The following is a 17043-nucleotide window of genomic DNA, read 5'->3' on the forward strand; positions in this document are numbered from 1 at the left end:
AAATGGATGGAAATAGAAAACACTATCCTGAGTGAGGTATCCCAGACCCAAAAAGATGAACATGGGATGTACTCACTCATAATTGGTTTCTAGCCATAAATAAGGGTCACGGAGTCTACAATAGGTGAATCTAAAGAAGCTAAGTAAGAAGGGGAACCCAAGGAAAAACATATAGTTATCCTCTTGGCTAAGGGAAGTAGACAAAATTGCCGGGGAGAAAATTGGGATCTTGGGGTGGAGTGGGTTGGGGGTAAGGGGAGATGGGGAGAGAAAAGTTAGAAGGGAAGGAGGTCGGGCCTTGGGAAAGCAGGAGAATTGGGATAAAGGAAGGTTTGACAGGGGAGCACGGAACCTCAATTCTTAGTTAAGAGAACCACTTTAGGGTTGGCAAGAGACCTGACCCTAGAGGGGCTCCCAGGTGCCCAAGCTGAGGTCCCCAGTTAGTTCCTTGGGCAGTAAAGAATGGGGATCCTGAAATGACCCTATCCTTGAACAATACTGATGAATATCTTGCATATCATCATAGAACCTTCATCTGGTGATGGATGGAGATAGAGACAGAGACCCACACTGGAGCAGTGGACTGAGCTCCCAAAGTCCCAATGAGGAGCAGAAGGAGGGAGAACATGAGCAAAGAAGTCGGGACCACGAGGGATGCACCCACCCACTGAGACAGTGGAGCTGATCTATTGAGAGCTCACCAAGACCAGCTGGACTGTGACTGAAAAAGCATGGGATAAAACTGGACTCTCTGAACATGGCGAACAATGAGGGCTGATGAGATGCAAAGGACAATGGCACGGGGGTTTGATCCTACGTAATGTGATGGCTTTGTGGGAGCCCAGCCAGTTTGGATGTTCACCTTCCTAGATATGGACGGATGTGGGAGGTCCTAGGTCTTACCACAGGGCAGAAAACCCTAACTGCTCTTTGGACTGGAGAGGGAGGGGGAAAGGAGTGGGGGGAGGGGGAGAAGGGTGGGAGGAGGGGGCGTAGGGTGGGAGGAGGGGGAGGGAAATGGGAGGCTGGGAGGAGGTGGAAACTTGTTTTTTTTTTTCCTTTTCTCAATAAAAAAAGAAAAAAAAAGAACAAGATAGATATCTCAGGTCATAGAACCAAATAAATTGTGTATTTTAAAGGTATTTAAATTTTGAAATCATGACAAATATGAATCTTCAATAAAATTCTATCTTGAAAAAAAAAAGATACTGCAAGAGGCCAAATTGAATTATTCCACTCACATGCATTGAAAATCTAGACAAAACTAGTTTGGATGGTTTTAAAGCACAAGAAAGTAAATAATTCTGTAGAGAAAAGGATTAAAAAAATACCGAAAGATTGTGAGCTTGATATTATTTTCTACCTTTGTGAAAATATCAATATGTACATTTGAAGTTCATTAAGTTCTAAACTATGTGGTTTATAGTGTATTTTTAAAATAAATATTTGATTTTAATACATTGCTGCTATTAAAACAAGTAAGCTAGAATATTACTTTTCTTTTTACTAGTATCTTACATGTAAAACAGTTTACCTTTACATTTCTTACACACTTATTTGGGTTTTGGTGAGATGAGATATGCTTGCACACAGCACACTCCATTGAGCAGATTCATTACTTACAGATCTTGATACCAACAGATAGCAGAAGCCCAGGACTCTATGGAACCATTTGCCACAGAGTCAAGGATATTTTCAGGGTGAATGAACCTTCACTTATATCTCAGCTTTGGAAATCAAGAGTCATCCTGTCCTGAGTTATGTACCTCAAAGGCAATATAATCCACTGAGACCCACTTTAAAGTTCTCCTTCCCGAGCTGTATCGGTGATTTTTTTTTTCTGATTCAAGATGTTATAGTCCATCAGGAAAACAGTAACAAGACTTATGCTATCTCAAGCCTCCCTGTCTTTAAATGTTTTATGTCCAGCATATTCTACAACCAGTTTTAGAATCACAAGCCAGGAGTTCGAAGAACTGAACTGGTGTAAGATCACAAGAGAAGTGTTCTAAAGTATTAAGGCCTGTATATTTCTAAACTGTACTGAGACGTATCTACTCTGGATATTATGTTTTTATTGTGATATTTTTCTTTTCTCCTATATTCAACTCTTAAAATCTACAAAGGACTATAGAATAAAAATTGTGTATTATATTTATAGTATTCTATTTTTGCAAAGTATTGTGACAAAATGGTAACGTGAAAGATTCTCATCTTATATATGATCTTCTATGTGGTTGTCTATATATACTGCACAGATGTAAGATATGTGTAAGCTCACCTCATCTTACTGTTGTTTTCCTTGGCAAGAGCAAAGCTCTATTCTACTTTTCAAGTGATTTCACCACACACACACACACACATTGTAGTTTTGTGGGCTTTTTGTTTGCCTGTTGTGTGATCCTTGTTTCCCAGGGTAAACAGGGTGAGAAGATATGGAAGCAATGGTACAGACCTCAAGAGATTCCAATATGGAAGCTCTTTATTGTAAAAAGGTTGGGGGTTTTTATGGGGTTAGGGAAATTAAGCTGCCACAGGAATGTTTCTGGTTTGTCCTTTTGAAACTGACCACTGCTGGTATGTTGTGATTGGCTAGAAGTAGGTGTCATTAGTTACTGTGCTTTTGGTCTGCTGACAGGTTGTCTTGGCCAATTTTGCTTAATCATTGTGAGTTTGCATGAACTTGCTTGTGCTTGGGCTATTGCCCTGCCTTATCTCACCCTTTCTATTTTATTTTTATTGGGAGACCTAGTGGGAGTTATGAATTTTTATAGCCCCACCTCGAGGACCCTCCCAGAATTTAGGGCTGTGCCTGTCTTAGGTTGGCCTACTGGAAGGGCTCCTACCAATCTTTGATTACCAGTCCTCAAAGGAGTGGGTCTCCAGAAGGTCCCAAAAATCCAGAAGCAAGAGGACACTTTCAGGAGAACTAGGGTTTTAAATGGCCTTCTGTATTTGCATTAGACAAGCATGGACCACCTCCCTTGGAGGTTTTGGTCTAGTACTCTCCATAGCCATTAACACCTAGAATGATGCCTGGTTTACCTGCTGTTGTCAGGATATTAGCTGTAGGAGCCATTTAAGTAGAAATATTACAGCCACTACCACCCCTCCCATAAAACACCATGCAAAAAGTTTAGAGGGGTCTAGTAAGGATTTTATGTGATCCCATACTTGGCCAAAGAATGTGGTAGACAAATTTAATGACTCAACTCATGTCTGTTACATAGGTTCTGACTGGGTCATTTCCAATACCTTAAGGACTGCCAATAACTCTCCTGGTTGTACTGATCCAGAACTTGGATGAATATAGGACTTTCCTTTGTGATAACTTCTATTATTAATCCAAAATTAGTTTTATTGGCATCTGTAAGACTATAGTGGCTGGGCAGATGGCATTTTTTTATTGGTATGGCATTTTTTTTTTATCTTTAATTTTAAAAGACAGAGGGCAGAAAGTTGTCTGTCCTGAGGGAAATGATTATCCAGCTTGCCTATACTGGACCTAGCAATTGCTTTAAAACAGACTTCCTCTCTCCATGGTTTGTTGTTTTCCCTGTCTTTTATTATGACAATGTTTCTGCAGTTTATATATATAACTGTAACTCCAGGGTCAGGAATTACACCAAGTACCACAAGCAGTTGCTGACTGGCCTGAAGGGCAGCAAACAGCTTATTTTTATAGACTTTGCCAGGAAGGTAGCTGAGAACATAGAGCATGAGCAAGAGAAACTCTCTGTTACAACCTTGACTCTGGAAAAGGACCTAAATGTGTTCCACAGTGCTCTCAAGCTAACTCACAAAGACACCAAAGTCTCTATCAAGTTTGGTTCTACTGCTGTTTAAGTATCCTTGACAAAGAGAACAAAAGTATTGTGGCAATCTATCTTATTAAATGACAGCTACTATGCTACTGAAATTGAGGAGATCTGCCTAGGGGATAAGAACCTGTTCATTTTAACGAGTGTAAACCAAGGCACATCATTGATAGAAAACATCCTTCAACCTTTAAGAGGATGGATCCATTTAGGGCATGACCTTTTGGGTACCCAGAGAAAACTACCAGCCCACCTAGCTCTCTGTCTCTCTTGTTCCCATGTTACACACCTTGAGGCTGGATTTTTCATTTCCTGTTCTGTGAGTTTTCCACTTACAATAAAGGATAATAACTGGAATCTTTTGGAGTTAGTTTGGGATTTTTCAACGTGAGTCCTCACCCCCCCTTTTAAGTAACATCTGGCATTTCATCATGGGTCATGGGAACCAGTCCACCCTTCTTTCAGGGCCCCCGTGACAGGCATGTGGAGCATTGAGTGCTGATTATCCCTACCTTATTTCCAGCAGATGGCCCAAGATCTAGAGCTGCTGCCAGGCCCTGTGAACCACTGGAAATCAGTGCGACCTTCCATATACCACTGCTTCTCCAGCCAGGAATCCCTACAGCCTGCATATTCTGAGACTTGCACCAACAGAAGGTTCAGGGTTTTCTTTTTATCCTGGTCACCAACTCTCAGAATCCCTTTGATCACTTTAATAAACACTCTTAATGTGTTAAATAAAGAATGTTTTCAGCTTTTCGGCGCCAGGAGACCCAGCATTAGAGTGAGTTTCTGGCCCACGGCGCCAGCCTGGGACGGGGAGCTCGGGGGTTTCTTGGCCCCCTGTCCTGCTTGGGCTCTCTGCAGGGCCTTTACTCCCCGGGTGCTGCCTCTTTCTTCCTGGCCCACCCAGCTTCCATCCAGAGTCCTCCCCACTTCGCCCCCACTGCCCTCTTTAGGCGCGTGGCATCGCCCAGCCCAGCCTATCTGGGCGCTGGGTCCGAGTATCCGGGGCTCCCGGGCGGGCAGCAGTTCCTTTGTTTCTGTGGCCTGCCTGCACCAAGCGGGGTAGGCGCTTTGTCTGCGAGCTGCCCAACCAGCACGGAGGCCTGATCTTTCGGCGCCAGGAGACCCAGCATTGGGAGAGCCAACATTGGGGAGAGACAGCGTTTGGTAGGCAAGGAGACCTAATCCGGTAAAAGAAGATCCATAGGGAGCATTTGGAAGAAGAGATGGGCCGACGTCAAGGCAAGAATTCGCCCAACAAGCTGAAAAGCAACATGAAGCTACCAGAAACAAGCGACCTCACAACGGGAGGACAAGAACCCCTTAATCAAGAGGAAGGAGAAAAGATTGACTTCATGAAAGTGATTGACACCCTTAAACAGCATGTAAAAAACGCCCTTATAGAAATGGATGAGAAATATAACAGAAAGTTTGAAGAATTGAATAAATCAGTGAATGATACCCTAGAAAACCAAGGAAAAACAATCAAACAGATAATGGAAACAGTTCAAGACCTGAAAACTGAAATGGAGGCAAAGAAGAAAACACAAACAGAGGGCCGTCTGGACATGGAAAATCTAGGTAAACGAATAGAGACTACAGAAACAAGCATAACCAGCAGAATACAAGAGATAGAAGAAAGACTCTCGGATTCTGAAGATACCATAGAGAAAATAAACACACTGATCAAAGAAAACAGCAAGTCCAACAAACTCTCATCACAAAACATTCAGGAAATATGGGACACAATAAAAAGACCAAACCTAAGAATAATAGGAGTAGAAGAAGGAGAAGAAGGGCAGCTCAATGGTCCAGAAAATCTATTTAATAAAATTATAGAAGAAAACTTTCCCAACCTAAGGAAAGATTTTCCTATGAAGGTGCAAGAAGCATACAGAACACCGAATAGGCTGGATCAAAAAAAAACATCCCCTCGCCATATAATTATCAAAACACAAAGCATACAGAATAAGGAAAGAATATTAAGAGCTGCAAAGGAAAAAGGCCAAATTACTTATAAAGGTAAACCTATCAGACTTACACCTGACTTCTCCATGGAAACCATGAAAGCCAGAAGGTCCTGGATAGATGTACTGCAGAAACTGAGAGACCATGGGTGCAAGCCCAGATTACTATACCCAGCCAAGCTTTCATTCACTATAAATGGAGAAAATAAAATTTTCCAGGATAAAAACAAATTTAAACAATACGCAGCCACAAATCCAGCCTTACAGAAAGTAATTGAAGGAAAATCACTAACCAAGGAGTCCAACAATGACCACAATAACTCAGACATCTAGAGACCCTTCACCAACACAAAACAAAGAAGGGAAACACACAAACTCTATGACTAAAAAAAAATGACCGGAGTTAACAACCACTGGTCATTAATATCACTTAATGTCAATGGACTCAACTCACCTATAAAAAGGCACAGGCTAAGAGATTGGATAAGAAAACAGGATCCAACATTCTGCTGTTTACAAGAAACACACCTCAACCACAAAGACAGGCACCTACTCAGAGTAAAGGGCTGGGAAAAGGCCTATCAAGCAAATGGACCTAAGAAACAGGCAGGTGTGGCCATACTAATCTCTAACAAAGTTGACTTTAAACTTAAATCAATCAGAAGAGATGGAGAGGGGCATTTTATACTCATAACAGGAACAGTTCATCAGGATGAAGTCTCAATCCTGAACATCTATGCCCCTAATATAAAAGCACCCACGTACATAAAAGAAACATTGCTAAAATTCAAGGCAGCCATCAAACCGCACACACTAATAGTAGGAGACTTCAACACTCCTCTCTCACCAATGGACAGGTCAATCAGACAGGAACCTAACAGAGAAATAAGAGAATTAGTGGAGGTAATGAATCAAATGGACTTAACAGACATCTATAGAACATTCCATCCAAATAGGAAAGAATATACCTTCTTCTCTGCAGCTCATGGAACCTTCTCGAAAATCGACCACATAGTCGGTAACAAAGCAAACATCCACAGTTACAAAAAAATATTAGTAACCACCTGTGTCTTATCAGATCACCATGGATTAAAGTTAGAATTCAACAATAATGCTACCCCCAGAAAGCATACAAAGTCATGGAAACTGAACAGTCAACTATTGAACCATAGCTGGATTAAGGAAGAAATAAAGAAAGAAATTAAAGTCTTCCTGGAATTCAATGAAAATAAAGAAACAACATACTCAAACTTATGGGACACTATGAAAGCAGTCCTAAGAGGAAAGTTCATAGCACTAAGTGCCCACTTAAAGAAAACAGAGAAAGCTCACATTGGAGACTTAACAGCCCACCTGAAAGCTCTAGAAAAAAAAGAAGAAGACTCACCTAGGAGGAGTAGAAGACTGGAAATAATCAAAATGAGGGCTGAAATCAACAAAATAGAAACACAGAAAACAATACAAAAAATCAATGAAACAAAAAGCTGGTTCCTGGAAAAAATCAACAAGATTGACAAACCACTATCCAAGCTAATCAAACGGCAGAGAGAAAATTTGCAAATTAATAAGATCAGAAATGAAAAGGGGGACATAACCACAGACACAGAGGAAATTCAGAGAATCATTAGATCTTACTACAAAAGCCTATATGCCACAAAATTGGAAAATGTAAAGGAAATGGATACTTTTTTAGATAAATATCATATACCAAAGTTAAATCAGGACCTGGTGAACAATCTAAATAGACCTGTTAGTCGCGAAGAATTAGAAGAGGTTATCAAAAACCTCCCTACCAAAAAAAGCCCAGGACCAGATGGTTTCAATGCGGAATTCTACCAGATCTTCCAAGAAGATCTAATACCTATACTCCTTAATGTATTCCACAATATAGAAACAGAAGGGTCATTACCAAACTCCTTTTATGAAGCCACAATTACTCTGGTACCAAAACCACTCAAAGACTCAACCAGGAAAGAGAACTACAGGCCAATCTCACTCATGAATATCGACGCAAAAATCCTCAACAAAATACTGGCAAATCGAATCCAAGAACACATCCGAAAAATTATCCATTATGATCAAGTAGGCTTCATTCCTGAGATGCAGGGCTGGTTCAACATACGAAAATCTATCAATGTAATCCAGCATATAAATAAACTGAAAGAAAAAAACCATATGATCATTTCATTAGATGCTGAAAAAGCATTTGACAAAATTCAACATCCATTTATGTTAAAAGTCTTGGAGAGATTAGGGATACAAAGGTCATACCTAAATATAATAAAAGCTATATACAGCAAGCCGACAGCTAACATCAAATTAAACGGAGAGAAACTCAAAGCCATCCCACTTAACTCAGGAACACGACAAGGCTGTCCACTCTCCCCATACCTCTTCAATATAGTGCTTGAAGTTCTAGCAATAGCAATAAGACAACATAATGGAATCAAGGGGATTCGAATTGGAAAGGAAGAAGTTAAACTTTCGTTATTTGCAGATGATATGATAGTGTACATAAGCGACCCCAAAAACTCCACCAAAGAACTCCTACAACTGATAAACAGCTTTAGTAATGTGGCAGGATACAAGATCAACTCCAAAAAATCAGTCACCCTCTTATACACAAAGGATATGGAAGCAGAGAGGGAAATCAGAGAAGCTTCACCATTCACAATAGCCAAAAACAGCACAAAATATCTTGGGGTACATCTAACCAAGGAAGTGAAAGATCTATTTGACAAGAACTTTAAGGCATTGAAGAAAGAAATTGAAGAGGATACCAAAAAATGGATGGACCTCCCTTGCTCTTGGATTGGGAGGATCAACATAGTAAAAATGGCAATTCTACCAAAGGCTATTTATAGATTCAATGCAATCCTCATCAAGATCCCATCAAAATTCTTCACAGATCTGGAGAAAACAATAATCAACTTTATATGGAAAAACAAAAAACCCAGGATAGCCAAAACAATCCTATACAATAAAGGATCTTCTGGAGGCATTACCATCCCTGACTTCAAACTCTATTACAGAGCTACAGTAATGAAAACAGTGTGGTACTGGCATAAAAACAGAGAAGTCGACCAATGGAATCGTATAGAAGACCCGGATTTTATCCCACAAACCTATGAACACCTGATTTTCGATAAAGGAGCTAAAAGTATACAATGGAAGAAAGAAAGCATCTTCAACAAATGGTGCTGGCACAACTGGATGTCATCTTGTAGAAGAATGAAAATAGACCCTTATCTATCACCGTGCACAAAACTCAAGTCCAAATGGATTAAACACCTCGATATCAGCCCGAACACACTGAACCTGATAGAAGAGAAAGTGGGAAGTACCCTACAGGAGCTGGGCACAGGAGATCGCTTCCTATGTATAACCCCAGAAGCACAGACATTAAAGGCAACATTGAATAAATGGGACCTACTTAAACTGAGAAGCTTCTGTAAAGCAAAGGACATAGTCAATAAGACACAAAGGCAACCTACTGATTGGGAGAAGATCTTCACCAACCCCACAACAGACAAAGGTCTGATCTCCAAAATATATAAAGAACTCAAAAAACTAGACTTTAAAATGCTAATTAACCCAATTAAAAAATGGGGCACTGAACTGAACAGAGAATTCTCAGCAGAGGAAGTTCAAATGGCCAAAAGACACTTAAAGTCGTGCTCAACTTCCTTAGCAATCAGGGAAATGCAAATCAAAACAACTTTGAGATATCATCTTACACCTGTGAGAATGGCTAAAGTCAAAAACACCAAGGATAACCTTTGCTGGAGAGGCTGTGGAGGAACGGGTACCCTCATCCATTGCTGGTGGGAATGCCATCTTGTGCAACCACTGTGGAAGTCAGTGTTTCGGTTTCTCAGGAAATTCGGGATCAACTTACCCCTGGACCCAGCAATACCACTCCTGGGAATATACCCAAGAGATGCTCTATCATATGACAAAAGCATTTGTTCAACTATGTTCATAGCAGTATTATTTGTAATAGCCAAAACCTGGAAACAACCTAGATGCCCTTCAATGGAAGAATGGATGAAGAAAGTATGGAATATATACACGCTAGAGTACTATGCTGCGGTAAAAAACAATGACTTCTCGAATTTTGCAGGCAAATGGATGGAAATAGAAAACACTATCCTGAGTGAGGTGTCCCAGACCCAAAAAGATGAACATGGGATGTACTCGCTCATAATTGGTTTCTACCCATAAATTAGGGCCACGGAGTCTACAATAGGTGAACCTAAAGAAGCTAAGTAAGAAGGTGAACCCAAGGAAAAACATATAGTTATCCTCTTGGCTAAGGGAAGTAGACCCAATTGCCGGGGAGAAAATTAGGATCTTGGGGGTGGGGTGGGATGGGGGTAAGGGGAGATGGGGAGAGAAAAGGTAGAAGGGAAGGAGGGGGGATTTGGGGAATCAGGAGAATTGGGATAAAGGAAAGGTGGATAGGGGAGCACGGAACCACAATTCTTAGTTAAGGGAACCACTTTAGGATGAGCAAGAGATTTGACCCTAGAGGGGCTCCCAAGTGCCCAACATGAGGTTCCCAGTTAGTTCCTTGGGTAGCTGAGGATTGGGAACCTGAAATGACCCTATCCGAGAGCAATACTGACGAATATCTTGCATATCATCATAGAACCTTTATCTGGTGATGGATGGAGACAGAGACAGAGACCCACACTGGAGCACTGGACTGAGCTCCCAAGGTCCCAATGAGGAGCAGAAGGAGGGAGAACATGAGCAAAGAAGTCGGGACCACGAGGGGTGCACCCACCCACTGAGACAGTGGAGCTGATCTACTGGGAGCTCACCAAGGCCAGCTGGACTGTGACCGAAAAAGCATGGGATAAATCCGGACTCTCTGAACATGGCGAACAATGAGGGCTGATGAGACGCCAAGGACAATGGCACGGGGTTTTGATCCTACTTAATGTGCTGGCTTTGTGGAAGCCTAGCCAGTTTGGATGTTCACCTTCCTAGATATGGACGGAGGGGGGAGGACCTAGGACTTACCACCGGGCAGGCAACCTGGACTGCTCTGTGGACTCGAGCGGGAGGGGGAGAGGAGTGGGGGGAGGGGTAGAAGGCTGGGAGGAGGGGGAGAAGGGTGGGAGGAGGGGGAGGGAAATGGGAGGCTGGGAGGAGGTGGAAACTTGTTTTTTGTTTATGTTTTTTTTCTTCTTTTCTTAATAAAAAAAAATTATTAAAAATAAAAAGAATGTTTTCAGTATCGAACACACAAAAACAAGTTCAGGACTCTCCTTGGCTTGCATCTTCCAGCCATGTGGCTACAACTGTTACACCTGCTGGCCCATAATGGTTATTGAACCTACTCCAATTTATTATAATCACCTTATGACAGGTGAGATTTATAAAACTACAGCGATGATCGATAATTTAATAATCCAAGAATTTAATGGCTTTTTTACTTATGCTATGGATGTTTGTAAGGCTTATGTGATTTTGCTCCTACATCCCTTTATTTGATTCTAGGGTTTACCTTTGTTTTTCATATTATCTCATTAAAAACAGTTTGATAATAGAGCCAAGAGTGAGACACTTTTAGAAATGATAGTCTTTATAGACTAATAATGACCAGCTAAAGGGGAAAATCAGCATTGTGGAGAAGAATACAACCAATTTGGTGGACAAAATCCAGTCAATGATGGAGGGTGCTGAGAAATTGTCTGAGAGAATCCATGCTGTTGAATTTAATAATCAGAATCTATCAAATAGTTGATAGATTTACAGATCGGGTATTCAGGGTGGTAATATGTAAGTCATCAATTATGTCAGAGGATGAGACATTATCTTCACTGGACATATTTCATACTTTGGAATCCTCAGTGAGGGTATTAGAATAGAACATCAGACAGAAGATACAGACTTTACCAAAGGTAGTAGTAAAAAGATTTTTAAAGATTGAGGAATATATCATAATTCATGATCAGGGACAGAAGGTACAAGGACATTATTTAGCTTCATCAGTATGTGCCAAACTCTAGGATTACTTACATAGAGTTAAAACAGTCTATCCAGTGATCTCCTCAGAAAGACCATCTCTCACTAAGTAACCTAGGTAGTCAAAGAATATACATGGGAACCTATACATATTAGTGATCTAAAAGAAACTATACAAGCAGTAGTGGCTTATGGATTACATTCACCTTTTGTTAGGGAAATGGTGAACATCTGGGCCTTAGGCAATAAAGCTACCCTGCAGAATTGGCTTCAATTAATCTCTTTGGTCCCAAAAGACAAATTTCAACTGCTTTGGAGGAGTTACTGGAGAAAAGAGGCAAAAATTTTAGAAGAACGGGGAAAACCAAAAGCACTTGAGACTTCCCAAGAAGTCTTGGCAAGGGACATTAACTCTGATCCTCAAGTGAAACAAACCATGAGATGGGTTGACTGCATGGGGCCAGAAGGATAAAGAGAAAGGCTTATATTAGCTAATATTGAATTGAATTTATCGGGTTCTGACCTATTACTGCAATGGAATATCCAGATTAACATTCCTACAGTCCCAAAAACTTATGTTTTGGGGGAAGATATTATAAGGTATTATAAACAACAGTAACCAGCCATTCAGGCTGTAAAAGAACACAAAGTAACTAGCAAACTTTTAGAGATACTAAAGGCCCTGCCTTTAAAATGGTTAACTGAGAAACCAATATGGGTTAAACAAGAGTCTTTAACAGAAGAGAAACTGCAGATTTTAGAACAGCTGGTACAGGTGCAAATAGATACTCAGCATATTGAAGAATCTAGCAGCCATTGGAGTTCACCTGTATTTGTTGTTTAAAAGAAATCTGGAAAATAGAGGATAGTGATAGATCTAAGAGCTCTTGCCAAGGTTATTCAATCTATGGGCTCTCTACAATCTGGAATTCCTCTGCCTTCTCTATTACCAAAAGGATGGCCTCTCATAGTTATTGATTTAAAGATTGTTTCTTCACTATACCTTTAAAAGAAAAGGACAAAGAAAAATTTGCCTTCACAGTGCCTACTTATAATAATTCTCAGTCTACTAGGAGATAACAGTGGACTGTTCTCCAAAAGGGAATGCTCAATAGCCCCATCTCATGCCAATACTTTGTAAGTCAGCCATTGGAAATAATACAGAAGCAATTTCCTAAGTCTAAAATTTACCAGTACATGGATGGCATTTGTTATCTGATTCAAATGCAGATACTTTAGAAAGAATGTTTGAAGAAGTAAAGAAAGTTTTACCTAAATGCGCATTACAAATTGCTCCTGAAAAAATACAAATAGGAGATTCTGACAATTACTTAGGTTACAAAATAGGTTGCAGAAAACTAGAATACAAAAGGCACAAATTAGGAGAGACTGGTTGTAGGCTCTTAATGACTTTCAAAGATTGTTAGGAGATATTTCCAGTCACGACTGGCTGTTGGGATAACACCTTCTAATAATTCATTTAAACAAAACCTTAGATGTTTAAGATATATTGTATGATTCAATTTTTAGGATACATTTATCATATTGTATTATATATTTCTACCTCTGATCAAGATACTTATACATTGTTTGCATTTTGAGGTTATTGTCCCCATTTACTGCACAGTTTACAGATTTTTAATATTCTGATATAAAGTCTTAGTCTTTAAGGTCAATAGTCACTCATGTTTGCTATACTTATAGTCAGATTAATTAGGTTCTTTAGATACATAGAGAATATATTCTGCACAGATAGGTAATCTTCAACCACTTCAAAAAGCTGTAGAATATGGCACTTAAGTAACTTAGGGTTCTATTGACATGAGAAACAATTGCTCTTGACAGTACCAATCTATTTCCAAGAGAAACTGAGTACCAGAGACACTCCACTTGCAGTTTATTTTCTTCTTGGCACAACTGGGCTTTGGGCAAGGAACTGCCCATGCCTCTGCCATTGACGAAGTACATAGTGTTCAGACTAGATAAGCAGGATACAAGAAAAAAAAAAAAACCTGCCAAACCTTGCCAAGACAGGGTAAGATGTTTCTGAAAAATTTCCTGCCTCTGAAAATGCTCTGTCAATTACTCAAGGCCTTAGCCAAAGTTGTTTGCTTCAACATTGCAAATGAGACTTTGGGTGATTGCTCAGGTAGCAAGTTGTCTCTGTCATATACTGCACATTTTGGAAGTTGCTTGATTGCACTTCCTGCCTACTCAAGTAATATTATCTTCCTTCTCAGGCCTTCAATGAGTTTGAAGACTAGATAGCCATAGTTACCTTCCTCTTATGATTTAGCCAAGCCATTTCCAATGAAAGACTTAGACTCCTTATAACAGAATGTTTATTAAAATACTTAGCATACATTCCTTGCTTAATACTGTTTATGCGGGTTGTAATTTTATACTTGATATCTGTTCCTTGTGTACATCATTTTTTACTGAGTTTGGAACTCTCTTACTTAGACACAAGGGGGAGGTGATGGAGAACCTCCTTCAGCCAATGACCTTAAAGAGGCTGGAACAGGTTATTGCGTGACTTTTTGTTTACCCAGAGCATCTGCCTGACTCTGCTCTTCTTCCCAGCATCCAGTTCTGTCTTTCCTGCCTACCTTATCAAAAAGCTAAGGTAGTCTCTTTATTCAACCAAGGAAAGCAACACATAGAAAGAAGGACATTCTACACCAATACACTCGGAAGTGTTCAAGCATATAGAAAATGGACTAGAACCATGATAGAGGAAGGTCATTGGTTAAGTAATAAAGAAACTGCTTGGCCTCATAGGTTAAAACATAGGTGGGAGGAGTAAACAGAACAGAATGCTGGGAGGAAGAGGAAGTGAGGTAAGACGCCTCAGACAGATGCCATAGATCAGCTCTCAGGGGCACACGCCATGAAGCAAGCTGCCAGGTCAGACATGCGGAATCTTTCCCATTAAGACTGATGCTACACAGATTATTAGAGATGGGTTGATCAGGATATGAGAAGTAGCCTGTAAGGGCTAGAGTTAATGGGCCAAGCAGTGTTTAAAAGAATACAGTTTCCATGTAACTATTTCGGGTAAAGCTAGCTATGCGGGCAGCCGGGTGCCAGGAAAGAGGCCACCGCTCCTATTACAACAAAACCACAGATGTTGGACCTCGGAGTGACCCTCCTCATTCAATGACAAATTCAGATGCTTGGTCCTGCCCTGGAAGTTGAAAGTGAAGACCTATTTTCCATGTCTTGTCTCACTCTGACATACCAGGAAGATACCATAGGAGCCAGTGTTTCCTTCCAGCACTAACTGGGCAGCCTTGAGTCAAGAAAGCATACCACGGAACCAATGATATAGTGAGAGGGGCTGATCCCTGTCAGTACCCTCTGACTCCCCCAGAACAGGAATGACTCTATGCTTCCTTCTGAAGTATTCAGGGTAGGGTAGAGGATTGAGAGGTGTTGAACTGTCCCTGCTGGGGGCCCCTTCTCAATGGGAATGTGAAGGAAGAACTCCAGAAGGAGCAATTCCATTTAGTCAAAGTGGGACGCAGCAATGGAGGCAGAACAAAGGGAGAAGGATGCTGATGGCCAGTCATAAACCCCCTGCAACAGGCAATCATTACTTTAGCTGGGGCCCAGCAGTAGATCCTGGCTGAGCAGACTCTTTGAACAATATAGGCAGGGCAACTCCAGGCTGTCTGTGTTATCCTTTATGAGGAACGAGGTCCACAGGGCCAGGGGAAGGTTCATGGGATGAGAGCTGATAGCAGGATGGAGTCCTGGGCTTAGGCACTCCTGGATGTCAGACACCTAGGTCTTCATATGAAGTTCATCGGTTGTCTTCAGAATGTACTCTGAAGGACCTTTTACCTTAACCACAAACGTATTCTCCCTGTCAGATATCTCTAGGGCTCTGGCTGTGCAGGCATCAGTGAGAGTAGAACAGGAAATGCTGAGTCAGGACTGGGATGCCTTGAGTGGTATGAAGAACTCCAAGAGACTTCCTCCTCCTTCAATTTCGCTTTAAAGCAGTAGGTGACACTTCTGCCACAGAGGTTGCCCTCCTCCCTCTATGGTCAGCTCAGCCACCTCTCTTCCATAACCTACTCCTGCTGGGTCACGGGCAGCTTCTTCAGCCCTCCTAAAACTGAGTAGCTCTTCTCTTTGTGTCAATCCTGCTGTGTTGTTCAAGGTTCCCCCTCAATGACTCAGCCTCAGCTTCTCAAAATGCTGAGTTCATCTCTTTCCAGGGAATGTGTCATCACTAGCCAATCCCCTATCAATTGTACCAACACCATCAGAAGAGTTGGAGTTGCTGTTTCCACCTGGGACCGGGAGGCCTGATGTGTTCTTCAGAGGCCCAGCTGGGGAGAAAATGTCAACCACCCCTTGTCACTGTGGGATGCCTCATATAGTACTTCTGACTGAGCAGCCCACTAAACAAAGGTAGGAAGGGAAGTATTTCTTGAGTTTCAGCTTTCAGGACATTGTACAGCAGGAACAGATTGAAGAAGGAAGGGGGCCGGCTAGGTCCTCACAAGATAGAGATAGGCCCAACACAGCCAGGGCCCCGCCCACCCTGCAGCTGTCAAGGGACAAGTCATGTGGTGGTGCAATCTCCACACCACACCCCAATGGGACCAAGACAGTTGGGGAGAGTGAGCCCAAGGCCTGGGTCACCTCAGCTTCGACATGCTGCAGGAATAGCTCAGCAAAACGGCCAGGAAAGGCAGCTTCTGATCTAGGCTCTCAATATTGTGGATGGGAGGCCAGGTAGATACAGTGAAATCGGTAGGCGAGATCCGAGGTAGAGGCCCTTGCATGGGATTTACAGAACTCTTGCCAACTTGGGAGAGAGGGTAGTGGCAGCACTGACAGAAGGGAAAGTCCCATCCCCTGGGAAAGGGACACCATTCATGATGGGACCCTAGGAGGAGCTCGTGAGGAGTGGCAGCAAAGAAGAAAGAGGGCAGAAAACACGGAGTGAGCAGCAACAACTACATCTCGGTCCAAACACTCAGCTTCAGGGTCAAGCTTGCGAGAACATTCCAATCCCCAAAAGGAAAGGAGATTCAACCACAATCAAATGGTCAAAGTCTTTCCACGAATTAAGAAACTGGTCATGGTCCTAAAGGCCTTTAACGGGTGGTCATACAGCTGGATTAACTGAGAAGAGAGACTAGGAGAGGAAGTCCAACAGTCCATACTCCAAAGTGCAACCAGAATTCCCGTAAAGCCAGAGAGCCTTTAGACAATCCCGGAGAGAGGCGGCAGGCAAAAGTCATCAGGCAACGTGAGGG

The 17043-nt window shown here is 41.7% G+C and overlaps 1 pseudogene; it reads right to left on the bottom strand.

The window, feature by feature from the left end:
• The window catches only part of LOC121432334, a 101991-nt pseudogene extending 85330 nt beyond the window's left edge, over positions 1-16661 (bottom strand).
• Positions 16662-17043: the final 382 nt, after the last annotated feature.

The sequence above is a fragment of the Microtus oregoni genome, unplaced genomic scaffold (assembly GCF_018167655.1).
Source record: "Microtus oregoni isolate MIOR12 unplaced genomic scaffold, Mior012 000034F_ref0000314, whole genome shotgun sequence".
Taxonomy (NCBI): domain Eukaryota; kingdom Metazoa; phylum Chordata; class Mammalia; order Rodentia; family Cricetidae; genus Microtus; species Microtus oregoni.